Source organism: Pteropus vampyrus, unplaced genomic scaffold, assembly GCF_000151845.1.
Source record: "Pteropus vampyrus isolate Shadow unplaced genomic scaffold, Pvam_2.0 Scaffold497, whole genome shotgun sequence".
Lineage (NCBI taxonomy): Eukaryota > Metazoa > Chordata > Mammalia > Chiroptera > Pteropodidae > Pteropus > Pteropus vampyrus.
This window is the reverse complement of record NW_011889278.1, coordinates 12,920-24,291: the sequence shown is the minus strand read 5'-3', so window position 1 is coordinate 24,291 and position 11,372 is coordinate 12,920. Positions and strand designations below refer to the sequence as shown.

Sequence of the window (11,372 nt, the reverse complement as noted above, 5' to 3'; positions counted from 1 at the left end):
ATTTGAGAAGAAGTTCATCTAAATATAAATAGACTCAAAGGATAGCTGTTATTTTTATTATTATTCTGTTCTTGAAAAATTGGTAAGTACTGTAAAAGAAATAAAATAATGTGATATGATAAATTGAGACTAATTTAGGCTAGTAGGATAATAAAGAAAAAAATGTCTTTAAGAGATGAGTGTCAAAGAACAGAAAGGAATCATTTATAAAAAAAAACGTTTCTGGAAATAATATTCCAAAAAAATGGGAACGGCAAATGCAAAGGCCCTGAGGCAAGGTCAACCTTAATCACAATCAAGGAACGAAAATAAGCCAAAAGTTTAGGTCATATTTACACCAGCTGGTCCCTAACTTCAACTTCACATGGATATTTTCTTGCAATGAGTTAGACATGTATATCATCCAAAAACAACAGTTAATTTGAAATTACATTGGAAATTCTGACTGAGACTCTTGACAAAGGCACAACCCTATTAAAGATTACAGCCATCGTTTTCAAAAGCTTCACTTTGGCAATCATTTGCAGACATTTAACAGGGATTTTTAATAACCACCCTAAAATATTGGGCAGGGAAGAGAACATTCTAGTATGTCTGCAATGTGAACCTAGTGTCTCACAATTGAAAATTGGCTGGAGCTTACCCAGCCTACTGCTTTGCCAACAGTCCAGCATTTAGAGCCTTGAATTCCTGTCCATTCATCTGTAGTTGTGTTTATGTCTCTCACTTAAGCAGTTTTCAACACACTTCTGTGGTTCTTTTGATATAGTGAACATGCAGGTGTATGTCTGACTATGCCAGGGACGGGGTCCAGATCTGGTCTTTATTGCTAAAACAGACATCTTTGAGTATTTGAATCACTGCATATGCCGTATTTACTCTTGTGTAGGTAAGCCAATTTTCCTCCAGCTAAAGATATAATTTAAAATTATTTCTCCCACTTACTCCTCCACTTTTCTCCATTGCATATGCTAAATAATTCAGCTCACTGCTCCTAAAGTGAATGTGAGTCACCCAACCCATATATATCCTTTCAGGGTTAGAGAGGTCAAAACATGCAGGAAAAGGAGTCTATACCCAACAGACATAGAAAAACTTTGGCCTTCTATCTCAACAGATCAAAATGACTGCTTCAACTGGACCAAGATTTCACTTTTATTTTCATCTAATTTCCTGAAAGAGACACAATTTGGAGAGACTTGTTAGGCAAGGGAGTGAAAAATTCCTTGCAGCTAACCTGTTTCTAAAGCCTTCTCTGAAGCTCGAATTTTGAAACTTTTGCAATTATGAGTTGGGAATCCATGTGTTACACAATGCATTTCTGGAATAACACTCAAGCTCCGAAGGTCTAATACTAACATTAATCTAATGAATGATATATTAGAAAAAATGATTTGTGTACATACTAATGGAAAGCATATTTTCTGAGTGAAGTTTGTGAATTGAAATGCAAAAAATAACTCCATCCCCTAAACATAGCTTCCAGCTACCACAGCAAGCAATAAGATAAGTTGGTGTACCTTCACAGAATGCTGAGTGACTGCTCTGCTTTCCGCTGCCCAGGGGAAAGCATTTTCCAAATCTCCTGCAGGTGTCTGAGAGAGACTACCTAAAAGAAAAGAAACTGAATTCTCCTTTTTGAGCCCTTGGACGACCCTTTTCACATGTAAGCTTTAAAAAAAAAAAAAAAAAGCCCATTTATCCCAGGGGGTTAATTTGGTTAAACCTCATACATCACATTGTGACTGGCTTCATATTTTACTCCAAAAGCCATATTGTCTTTTATCCTTTATTTATAGTGATCTTCATATTCATTTCTCAACTGAGGCAGGTACTTCAGGGAGAACTGGCATTGATCTCTAATCTTTTCTCTTTCTCTTTTTGTAATGCATACTTTTTTACCCTTAAGAAACAGCACTGATGGGAGTTTTCTCAAAAATAAAAAGCAAGAGTTTGAGATCAAGGTTTTTCTTTTTCATCTTCTTTTTTTTTTAACCCGCTAAAGAGAGAATCACCCTTTGTCACCCAGTACGTAACTTGGCTTTAAATAAACTCAGCATCTCATTATTTATTTTTAAAGTGCATTTGTCTTCAGAAGAGACAGAGACTGAATTAAATGTTTCATGTAGCTGACTTCTGATTATTAACAGGTGAGAGTGAGGAGAGGCTCTAAAGAGAGGCCTAAATGTAGGAGATGAGAAATCAAGTGCTCTTTGCCAAGTACGAATGAATTTGTGGGGAGAACCTAGAATCAAGGCCAATAGATTCATAATTGCATTTTAAGGAATCGAAATCCCATATAGTCCTGAGAAGCAGCCAAAAGGAATCGCAAATGAAAGTACATACAGAATTCAGTTGTCTGGCAATCACGACAGCTCCGTTTCTTGTGTCACCAGCTACCAGCAGTAGGTACAGTGGAACTTGAAACTGGGAATCCCAGGGGTTCAGAGCCACTTTGGGATTGAGCCATCAAGATTAACATACTCCCAAGATGTACCAGAACCAGCAGCTGAATTCAAACTTTTGGATTCAAACAAAATGAACTCATGGCTCTTCAACATTAGGTCCTATTTCGGGGTCCACTTATTCTCATTAAGGCCTATTTTCTCTACAACCAGTGCTCTCCTAATATAACTAGCAGTTTTTCTTTTCTTTTCCAAACTCCTTCTTGGGCTCCGCATATCTTCTTGAGTCTGATCATCTGTTCCATTTCCTCATCACCAAGAGAAAGTAGATAATGCCCTCTGTGATACCTCAGAATCAAAAGAGCTCTGTAAATGATACCTGTCAAACATTATTATGCTGTATGTAGATCTTTGGTCTTGAGTGTGTATTAAGAAATACCATCTTGTTTTACTGCTTCTGGCATGATTATAAATTAGTGCTCTTCTAAGGAAAGCTCGAGAGAGCACAAAAATGAGAGTTTTATTAAGAATCTTTGTGATAGGAGGTAGCTTGATTAAAAAGGATTGAACATTGGAACTGGGGTCCATTAGCAGCTCTGTCAACAGCTACTTGCAAATATTTGAGCAAACCATTTAGTTCTCTGGTCCTTAGTTTCCTCATGTAAAACTAGGTGTCTGGCATAAATAATCTCTTCTAGTCCTAAAACTCTATGACACATAAAAGAGAAGGAACACTCTTATTAATGTTCCTGACTCTCTTTATCTATTGAGAGATGCTTATCGCATTACAGCTTGATCTATTTTTCAAATTGGATTTCCAGAAAGGTGGTGGAAGGCCCTTACAGGGTTAATTTGCTTAGCTTTTGGTTCAGATTCCTCCGGCACATTGTGTCCAGCCTTAATATTTTACACTGTAAGCCATATCATCTTTTATCTTTTATTTATAGTGATCCTCATATTAATTTCTCAATAGCAGCTGGTGCTGCAGGAGGGACAAGTCATTGATCTTCCAATTTATCCACTACTCTTACATATCCTGAGGTCGAGGCAGCCTGGAGAGATTGATGGAGCACTGGCACCCGCCCAGCAGCTGTGTGTTCCTCATGCATGAAAATCAACCACAGGAAACCGAAATTCGACAATTGGCAGCAATATCAGCCACCTCTGTAATAAATATAACAGGGCGTTCTTTAATAATTGAGTGGGGTATCTGGGATTCAGTAATGAAAAAGTTCCTGTATGAAGGTGCCAGTGGAGCTTTGGACTGACGAGGAGGTGGTATATTTTGGGATGGGGGTGGAGGTGGGGAAAACTGTTTGAGGATGTCAGCCTGTCATAGAGCAAACATTCTTATTCCTTGATTCTCAAGTCATAATACAGAGTAAACAAATATTTCCTTCATTTTCTATAAAACCAAATACTTTCTATAAACAATTTTTTTTTTTACTTCTACAAGAAAAACAACAGATCTCCAGATTATGTTCTTGCCCAATGATGTAAAAGGAAATGGTCCTTGGGCTACATATACTGCATTAGTCACACATACCAGGTGAAACTTGTACCCAGAGCTTTGAATCATTTATAGGTTCTCATAGGGACAAACCACTAATTGATTATTAAAGGTCTTCATGACTTGTCATGACTGAGCAATGGCCTCCAACTAGCTGTAGTCTCAGTTGACATGAGCAAGCCCCCACAACAGAAATTTAACCCTGAGCTAGTTATCTCTTCCCCCTGTCTGCTCCTCAGCTAACCTTTCCTGCTTAAGCTCAGGTATTGCAGACTTATTTGATCATAAGCTTTGTGTCTGTCCAGATTAAAATCCACCCGCTGAGGTTTAGCTCTGTCTTTTATCATCTGTGGCTGGGAAAACAAATGCTAAATGTGGAAGCAGAATTTCTCGTTAGGCCACATGTATGATGCTGTAATGGCAGGACAGCAAAGAGCCCACAGGTGCAGCTGATGTGGAACCACATGGAAGCAAAGCATCCCCATTATCAGCCTGTAAAAATATTTTGTCCCCTTGGTTATTACTCAGCATGCATACTATACAGACACACTTATTATCTCTGCATTTTTTTTATATAATAGAGTGACTAATAATGCCCTCCAGGGAAAAACTGGGGTGTCAAGCTGCTCAGAAATTTCAGGCACAGAATTGCCAGGAAACTATTTACTTATAACAAAACATGCTAAGGAGATTTTGAGTGTACATGGGGTTTGAGCAATGTTATGATTTTCACAGATAGAGCTCACAAAAGAGTTCTGCCCAGTGTGTACTTTATCTTCCTCTGATGAAGAGAGGCTGAGTCAATCCCTTTGAGTGTTGAAATCACAATAAATATATCGAATGACTTAATCCCATACAGGACCATTGTCTGATATAAATACACAGACGACAAAAATGTTTAATTCCTCCAGAAGGATTGCACAATTTACGCATTTTTAAAATTTTGTTTCCTTTTACTCCTTCAATTTAAATACTATTTTTCCCTTTTGTTCTCTAATCATGTTTTATTCCATAGTTATTTATAGGTATTAATAAATAAAAATTCAAATGAGAACTGGCTCTATACAAAAAGGAAGACATACAAAATGTAATATCTTGTGCAAAGCAGGTCAGACTCACAGGAAATGATGAGCATATTTTCTGGGTGGAATTTTATCCAATGTTATTATTAGCAGTATGGTAGAAATAGGAGTAAGAATAATAGTAATAAAGTAGTAGTTAATTGTACTATGTGTTTATACAGCACATAAGCATCTTTAAATATTTGTAATTGCATTGTTTCACTTGACCTTCAAAACAATCTTGTATAGTAGGCAGGCCTGGTTTTCTGATTCCTATTTAATACCTGGTATTTTTTTAAACAATTAATTAATTAATTTTTTATGATGACATTGGTTAACAAAATCCAGTAAGTTTCCTCTGTATACTTTAACAGTAAGACATATATATATTTACACTGTGTGTTCACCTCCTATAGTTAGATTTCTTTCTGTCACCACATATTTGACCTGGTATTCCTAATTCCCATTTTATAGACGAGCAAACTAAATTGCAGAGATTTTAAGCAATTAACCCAGCTAAGAAGCCAGAGAATTATGTTCTCTAACTACTAGTTGAAGTTGCTCCCTAAGAATTGATGAAACATATTATAACAATACTAGTAATCAAGGAAAAACCCCAAAACAACATATCCCCAGAACTCTCCTAGTAAGGGGAATTTGGAGGTAGCTATCATTGCATGAGGTTTATTAGAGACCAAACAAAAATTCTGGGGCTCAGTAAAATGTGTCCATCTGAGGGGAGGTAAGTATAGGTAATTTCAAATATGGAATCTGTAAGATATCATGTAATTTGATATCTGCTTGAAAATAATTTAAATTTGGGGAAGTAAAGGGCTGATATGTCTTGCAACTGTTTAAAAACATATACTCCCTAAAGAAGTATCCTGCAGTTTGCTACCCTTATTTTGCAACCTAAGCTGCAGGGTTTATGTGAACTATTTTTACGGCTGTTCCCATCTAAAATATTATTTCCTATGAGATGGGATCATTGCAATATATGACTATTTTGTGGAAGCAGAGTTCTGGAATAGTTGCGGCCCATCCACAGGCAAGTCACTTAACAGTAAGCACATGATGAAAAATAATGTAGTGCAGAGGGTCAGGATAATTGATGTCCGTTACTGGATATTAAGGTATCCAGGATAATTGATGTCTGTTACTGGATATTAAGGTATCCAGGAAGTGGGTACTTTCCAGCTATAACTCTCCCTGCCATCCCATCACTCACTGGGAATCTATGTGATTCCCCATGTGCCTACTCAACACTGGCTTCCTGCAGGAGAGCTCAGAGGCCCTCACCTGCTCTGAAGCCCTCAGGAGGCAGCCTGGTGCTAGACCTACAAGAACCTTCTGTCCATCTGAGAGAATCAGAATAATCAGGTGAATGTTTTAGCTAGAGGATCCTATTCAGTAAAAGTTCAACCACATTAACAAATCTTTGAAGAGTCACCAATAAAAATATATAAAATGATTGGATGCAAGCTTATTGCACACACAATTGTCTTTGGTTTAATTACATGCCCTTCCCTAGGTGAATTGAGGGCTATAGAAGAGTCAAAAAAGGAAAAAGTGATAATCCAAATTTTAATGATTAAAAACAAATTTGCTGTGTTTTTAGAATGTCCAAGTAGTCTCTAAAGATGAAAAAATAAAAAATAAGAATGCTAAATCAGAACAGCAAGAAAGAATATTTACCATCACTAAGAATATGAATAAGGACCTGCATCACTGGGTATTTAGGAATTCAGTAGATTTTCTTTGCTTTTCTGCACTAAAAGCTACCTAGCATAAATCCCAGAACTGCTGAGAAACATGCTTGTCAAATCTTCGCAACAGCTTGGGACTCTGTTATATAAACTTTGGGAGACTATTAAACTTGAAGTAAAAAGCCCTTTGAAAATAGATGTTCTTATCTATTTTGGCATATTCATCCCCCGTAGGAGTGTTGTGATTCAAAGAACATTAATAATTTTTTTAAAGCAGTTGAGAAAACACAGCACTTCAAAAGGCTTAAATCTGGAAACATTTCAAATACGAGGTTTAGGATTACTAGTATGGTTTCCTAATCTCCTAATTATATGAGAGTGAGGGCACTTTTATGTATCTCTCTTTTCGGAATCACTGGAAATATCAATTAAACACAACAAATTAAGAGACTGTCCCTTGAGATATGAGAGCATATTATACATGATGGTCTTCTACAAGTGGTTAACAACTTGTCTTTAATCAATTCAGAGAAATTTCCTAAATCCAAGGAATTTGATGGCTATAATTAAGAGTTCATTTGAGCATTTGTATCCCACAATCATTAGAAACAGCTCTTATCTTTGAATAATGATTTGTGTAAGTCATGCTTACCAAAATGATACCAACAAAATCTCGCAAACTTCCATAAGGAACTTCCAATTTTCTTCTGCTCTTGCTCTAGCTATGGCTGCACAGTCTCCATGTGCAAGAAGCTATGAGAAGGCATCTCATGGCTGTCACCAGTGGCCATAGGTAAACCATTTATCACCAGATATGACTGTTGCTATTGGGTATCACTGCGATTGGGGACATGTAGAGTCTCTGATAGGATAGAGTTGGGCTATGATCCTCCCGTGCAATGAAACCACAGATGTTCTGGGTAGATATGGGGTAAATTTTATTTTCTCCTTTTCTGTAACATCTTGTTAGAGGGATATAAAAACCTATTGCTGAAATATCAATGAATATTGCTATATTACCTTTTAAAAATAAGAGTCCCATCTCTCATAGAAACCAGGACATATGTTTTGAGGAAATAAACTACAGGAAAATTCAACTGACAGACACCACACTGTACTTAATTTTTCTTTGGTACATTTTTCTTGAGATTAACTTCTATTCTTCACTTTTAAAAATGACTTTATTAAAACATAATGGACATATAAGAAACTTCACACTTAAAGTATACAATTTGACTAAGTTCTAAAATACACATATACCATGAAACCATTAACACAATCAAGAAAATGAACATATCCACCACTCGCAAAAGTTTCTTCGTGTCCATTCATAACACCCCCCTTCCACCTTTCTCCATCTTGTTCCTACACATCTCTAGATAACCATTGATTTTGCTTTCTGTCACTATAGATGTTTGCATTTTTCTAGAAATTTATATGTTGATTCATACAGTGTAAATTTTTTTATCTGGCTTCTTTCACACAGTGTAATTATTTTGAGAGTAATCCATATTTTCGTATGTATAAATAGTCTATTCCTTGTTTTGCTGAGTAGTGTTCCATTATATGAATATACCACAGTATGTTTATTCGCTCACTTATTGATGGATATTTGCTTGGGCTGTTATAATTTCTAACTATTAAAAATAAAGATGAACACTTATATACAAGACTTTGTATAAACATGTATTTTTATTTTTTTCTCAGATTAATATCTAGGAGTAGAAGGGCCAGGTCATGTGGTAGGCGCATGTTTAACTTTTTAAAAAAGTACTAAACTTTTCTAAAGTTAACTGGACCATTTTCCTTCCCATGAGCAGTGTATAAGAGTTCTGTTTCTTATACTTTCTTATGAACATTTGATGTAGTCAGACTTTATAATTTTAGCCATTCAGTAAATGTGTCATGGTATCTCCTGTAGTTTTAATTTTTATTTAGCTAATAACTGAGCATGTTGAGCAATTTCATGTGTTTCCTTGGTAAAATCTCTTTACAAATATTTTTGTCCATGGTTTTAATTTTTTTGTTAAATTTGCAAGTCACCGAGTATTGAGAGTTGTTTATGTGTCAGACACACAAATCTTTTCAGATATGTGATTTGTAAATATTTTCTTTCAATATGTGGTTCTAATTTCATTATCTTAATAATGTCTTTCAAAGAGGAAAAGTTTCAGATTTTGATGAAACTTATCTAGTTTATCATTTACTTTTTATGGATCTTATTTTTGGTATCATCTCTAGGAAATCTTTGCCTAACCCATGGTCACAAAGATTTTGTCCCATTTTTAAAAAATTATTAAATTTATTAGGGTAACATTGGTTAGTAATAGTATATAATTTTTCTATGTTTTCTTATAGAAGTTTTATAAATTTATGTTTTCATCCATTTTGAGTGAATTCTTTATATGGTATAAGGTAAGGATCAAAGTTTATCCTTTTACATGTGATTATCTGTGCACAATACTCATGTACTACAAGCTTCCAGCACAATTTAAAAAAAAAAAAAAAACAACTACCATTTCACCTTTGAATTGGCTTTGCACCTTCGTTGAAAGTTATCGCTATTATGTGTGGATCTATTTCTAGGATCTACATTTGTTCAATTGGCCTATTATATCTGACTCTTGGCTACAATATATTATTTCCCTAATTTCTTTTAAGTTTCTCATGTAAATAGTAATAAAGCTTCACCATTTTACTGGACATACTTAGATATATCCGAAATACATTTTATAAATTCATGGAACTCGGACTCAAACTAGGGTTACTTCCAAAAGGCACTTCAAAACTGTTGAGATGTAAAAATTATGTATTCTACAGACTTTTAAGTTCATTAAACTCATGTTAATCTGTTCCCAAAAGCCATTTTGCATGTGTCTGATGCTGCAGAGTGTGGTGAGTATGTAATGAATATGTGTGTCTATCTGAAGGATCATTATAGGAGGCAAAAGGGAAAATGAGAGAAAATAGAAATACTCAAATACCAAATGATAAAATAAAATATTTTTACAAGTGTTTTTAAAATTTATATTGACTCTGATTATAATGCTTTGAAACTAGAGATCAACTGCAAAAAAATATCAGGAAGAATCACAAATACATGGAGATTAAATAACATGCTACTGAAGAATAACTGGGTCAGTGAAGAAATGAAAAGAGAGATCAAGAGATACATAGAAATGCATGATAATGATAGTACAACATAGCAAAACTTTTGAGACACGGCAAAAGCGGTCATTAAGATGAAAGTTCATATCATTATAGGCCTATCTGCAAAAACAAGAACAAGCCCAAATAAACAACCTAATGCTTCATCTTAAAAAACTAGAAAAGGAAAAACAAATGAGGCCTAAAATCAGCAGACAGAAAGAAATAACCAAAATTAGAGCAGAAATAAATGAAATTGAAAACAAACTAACAAACAAACAAAAAAAATAGAAAAAATAAATACAACGAAGAGCTGGTACTTTGAGAAGGTTAATGAAATTGACAAAGTCCTGGCTAGATTCACTAAAGAAAAAAGAGAAAGGACACAAATAAACAAAATCAGAGATGAAAGAGGGGAAATTATGACTGACATCATGGAAATACAAAAGATTATATAAGAATACTATGAAGAAGTATATGATAACAAATTTAATAACCTAGAAAAATGGACCAGTACTTAGAAAAATACAATCATTCTAGACTGAATCAAGATTTGGAAAATCTAAATAGACCGATCAGCAGTATAGAAATTGAAATAATCATCAAAAACCTACCAAAAAGTAAAAGTCCAGACCAGATGGCTTCACCAGTGAATTCTACCAAACATTCAAAGATTTAATACCTAGTCTCCTCAAACTCGTCCAAAAAATCGAAGAGGAGGCAATACTTCCCAACTCATTTTATGAGGCCAATATTACTCTAATACCAAAATGTCGTAGAGATAACACAAAAAAAGAAAACTACAGACTAATATCTCTCATGAACACAGATGTAAAAATCCTAAATAACATACTAATGAACCGAATATAGCAACATATTAAAAAGATTGTACACATGATCAAGTGGGCTTCATCTCAGAGGCACAGGAATGGTTCGACATATGCAAATCAATTAATGTGACACACCACAAAAACAATTTAAAACATAAGAATCATATGATAATACCAATAGATGCAGAAAAAGCCTTCAACAAGATACAGCATCCATTTATGATCAAAACACTTAACAAAATCAGTGTAGAAGGAAAGTACCTTAACATAATAAAGGCCATCTATGACAAACTCTCAGCCAACATTATATTTAATGGTGAAAAACTAAACACCTTCCCTCTAAGATCAGGAACAAAGCAAGGCTGTCCATTATCGCCACTGTTATTCAATATAACATTGGACATCCTAGCAACTGCCATCAGACAAGAGAAAGATATAAAAAGCATTCAAATAGCATATGAAGAAGTCAAACTGTCACTATTTGAGGAGGACATGATTCTCTATATAGAAAATCTTAAAGACTCCACAAGAACACTACTAGGAACAATAAGCAAATAAGTAGTTTCTGGATACAAAATCAACGTTTAAAAACTCATAGCATTCCTATACTCTAATAATGAAGTGTCAAATAAAAAAAGTGGAAAAAATAATTCCTTTAGCAATTGCCCTGAAAAGAATAAAATACCTAGGAATAAATTTAACAAAACGTGTGA

General features: G+C 34.8%; 1 pseudogene; it reads right to left on the bottom strand.

The window, feature by feature from the left end:
• Positions 1 to 1,232: 1,232 nt before the first annotated feature.
• LOC111732829 overlaps positions 1,233 to 11,372 on the bottom strand; it is a 17,888-nt pseudogene continuing 7,748 nt past the window's right edge.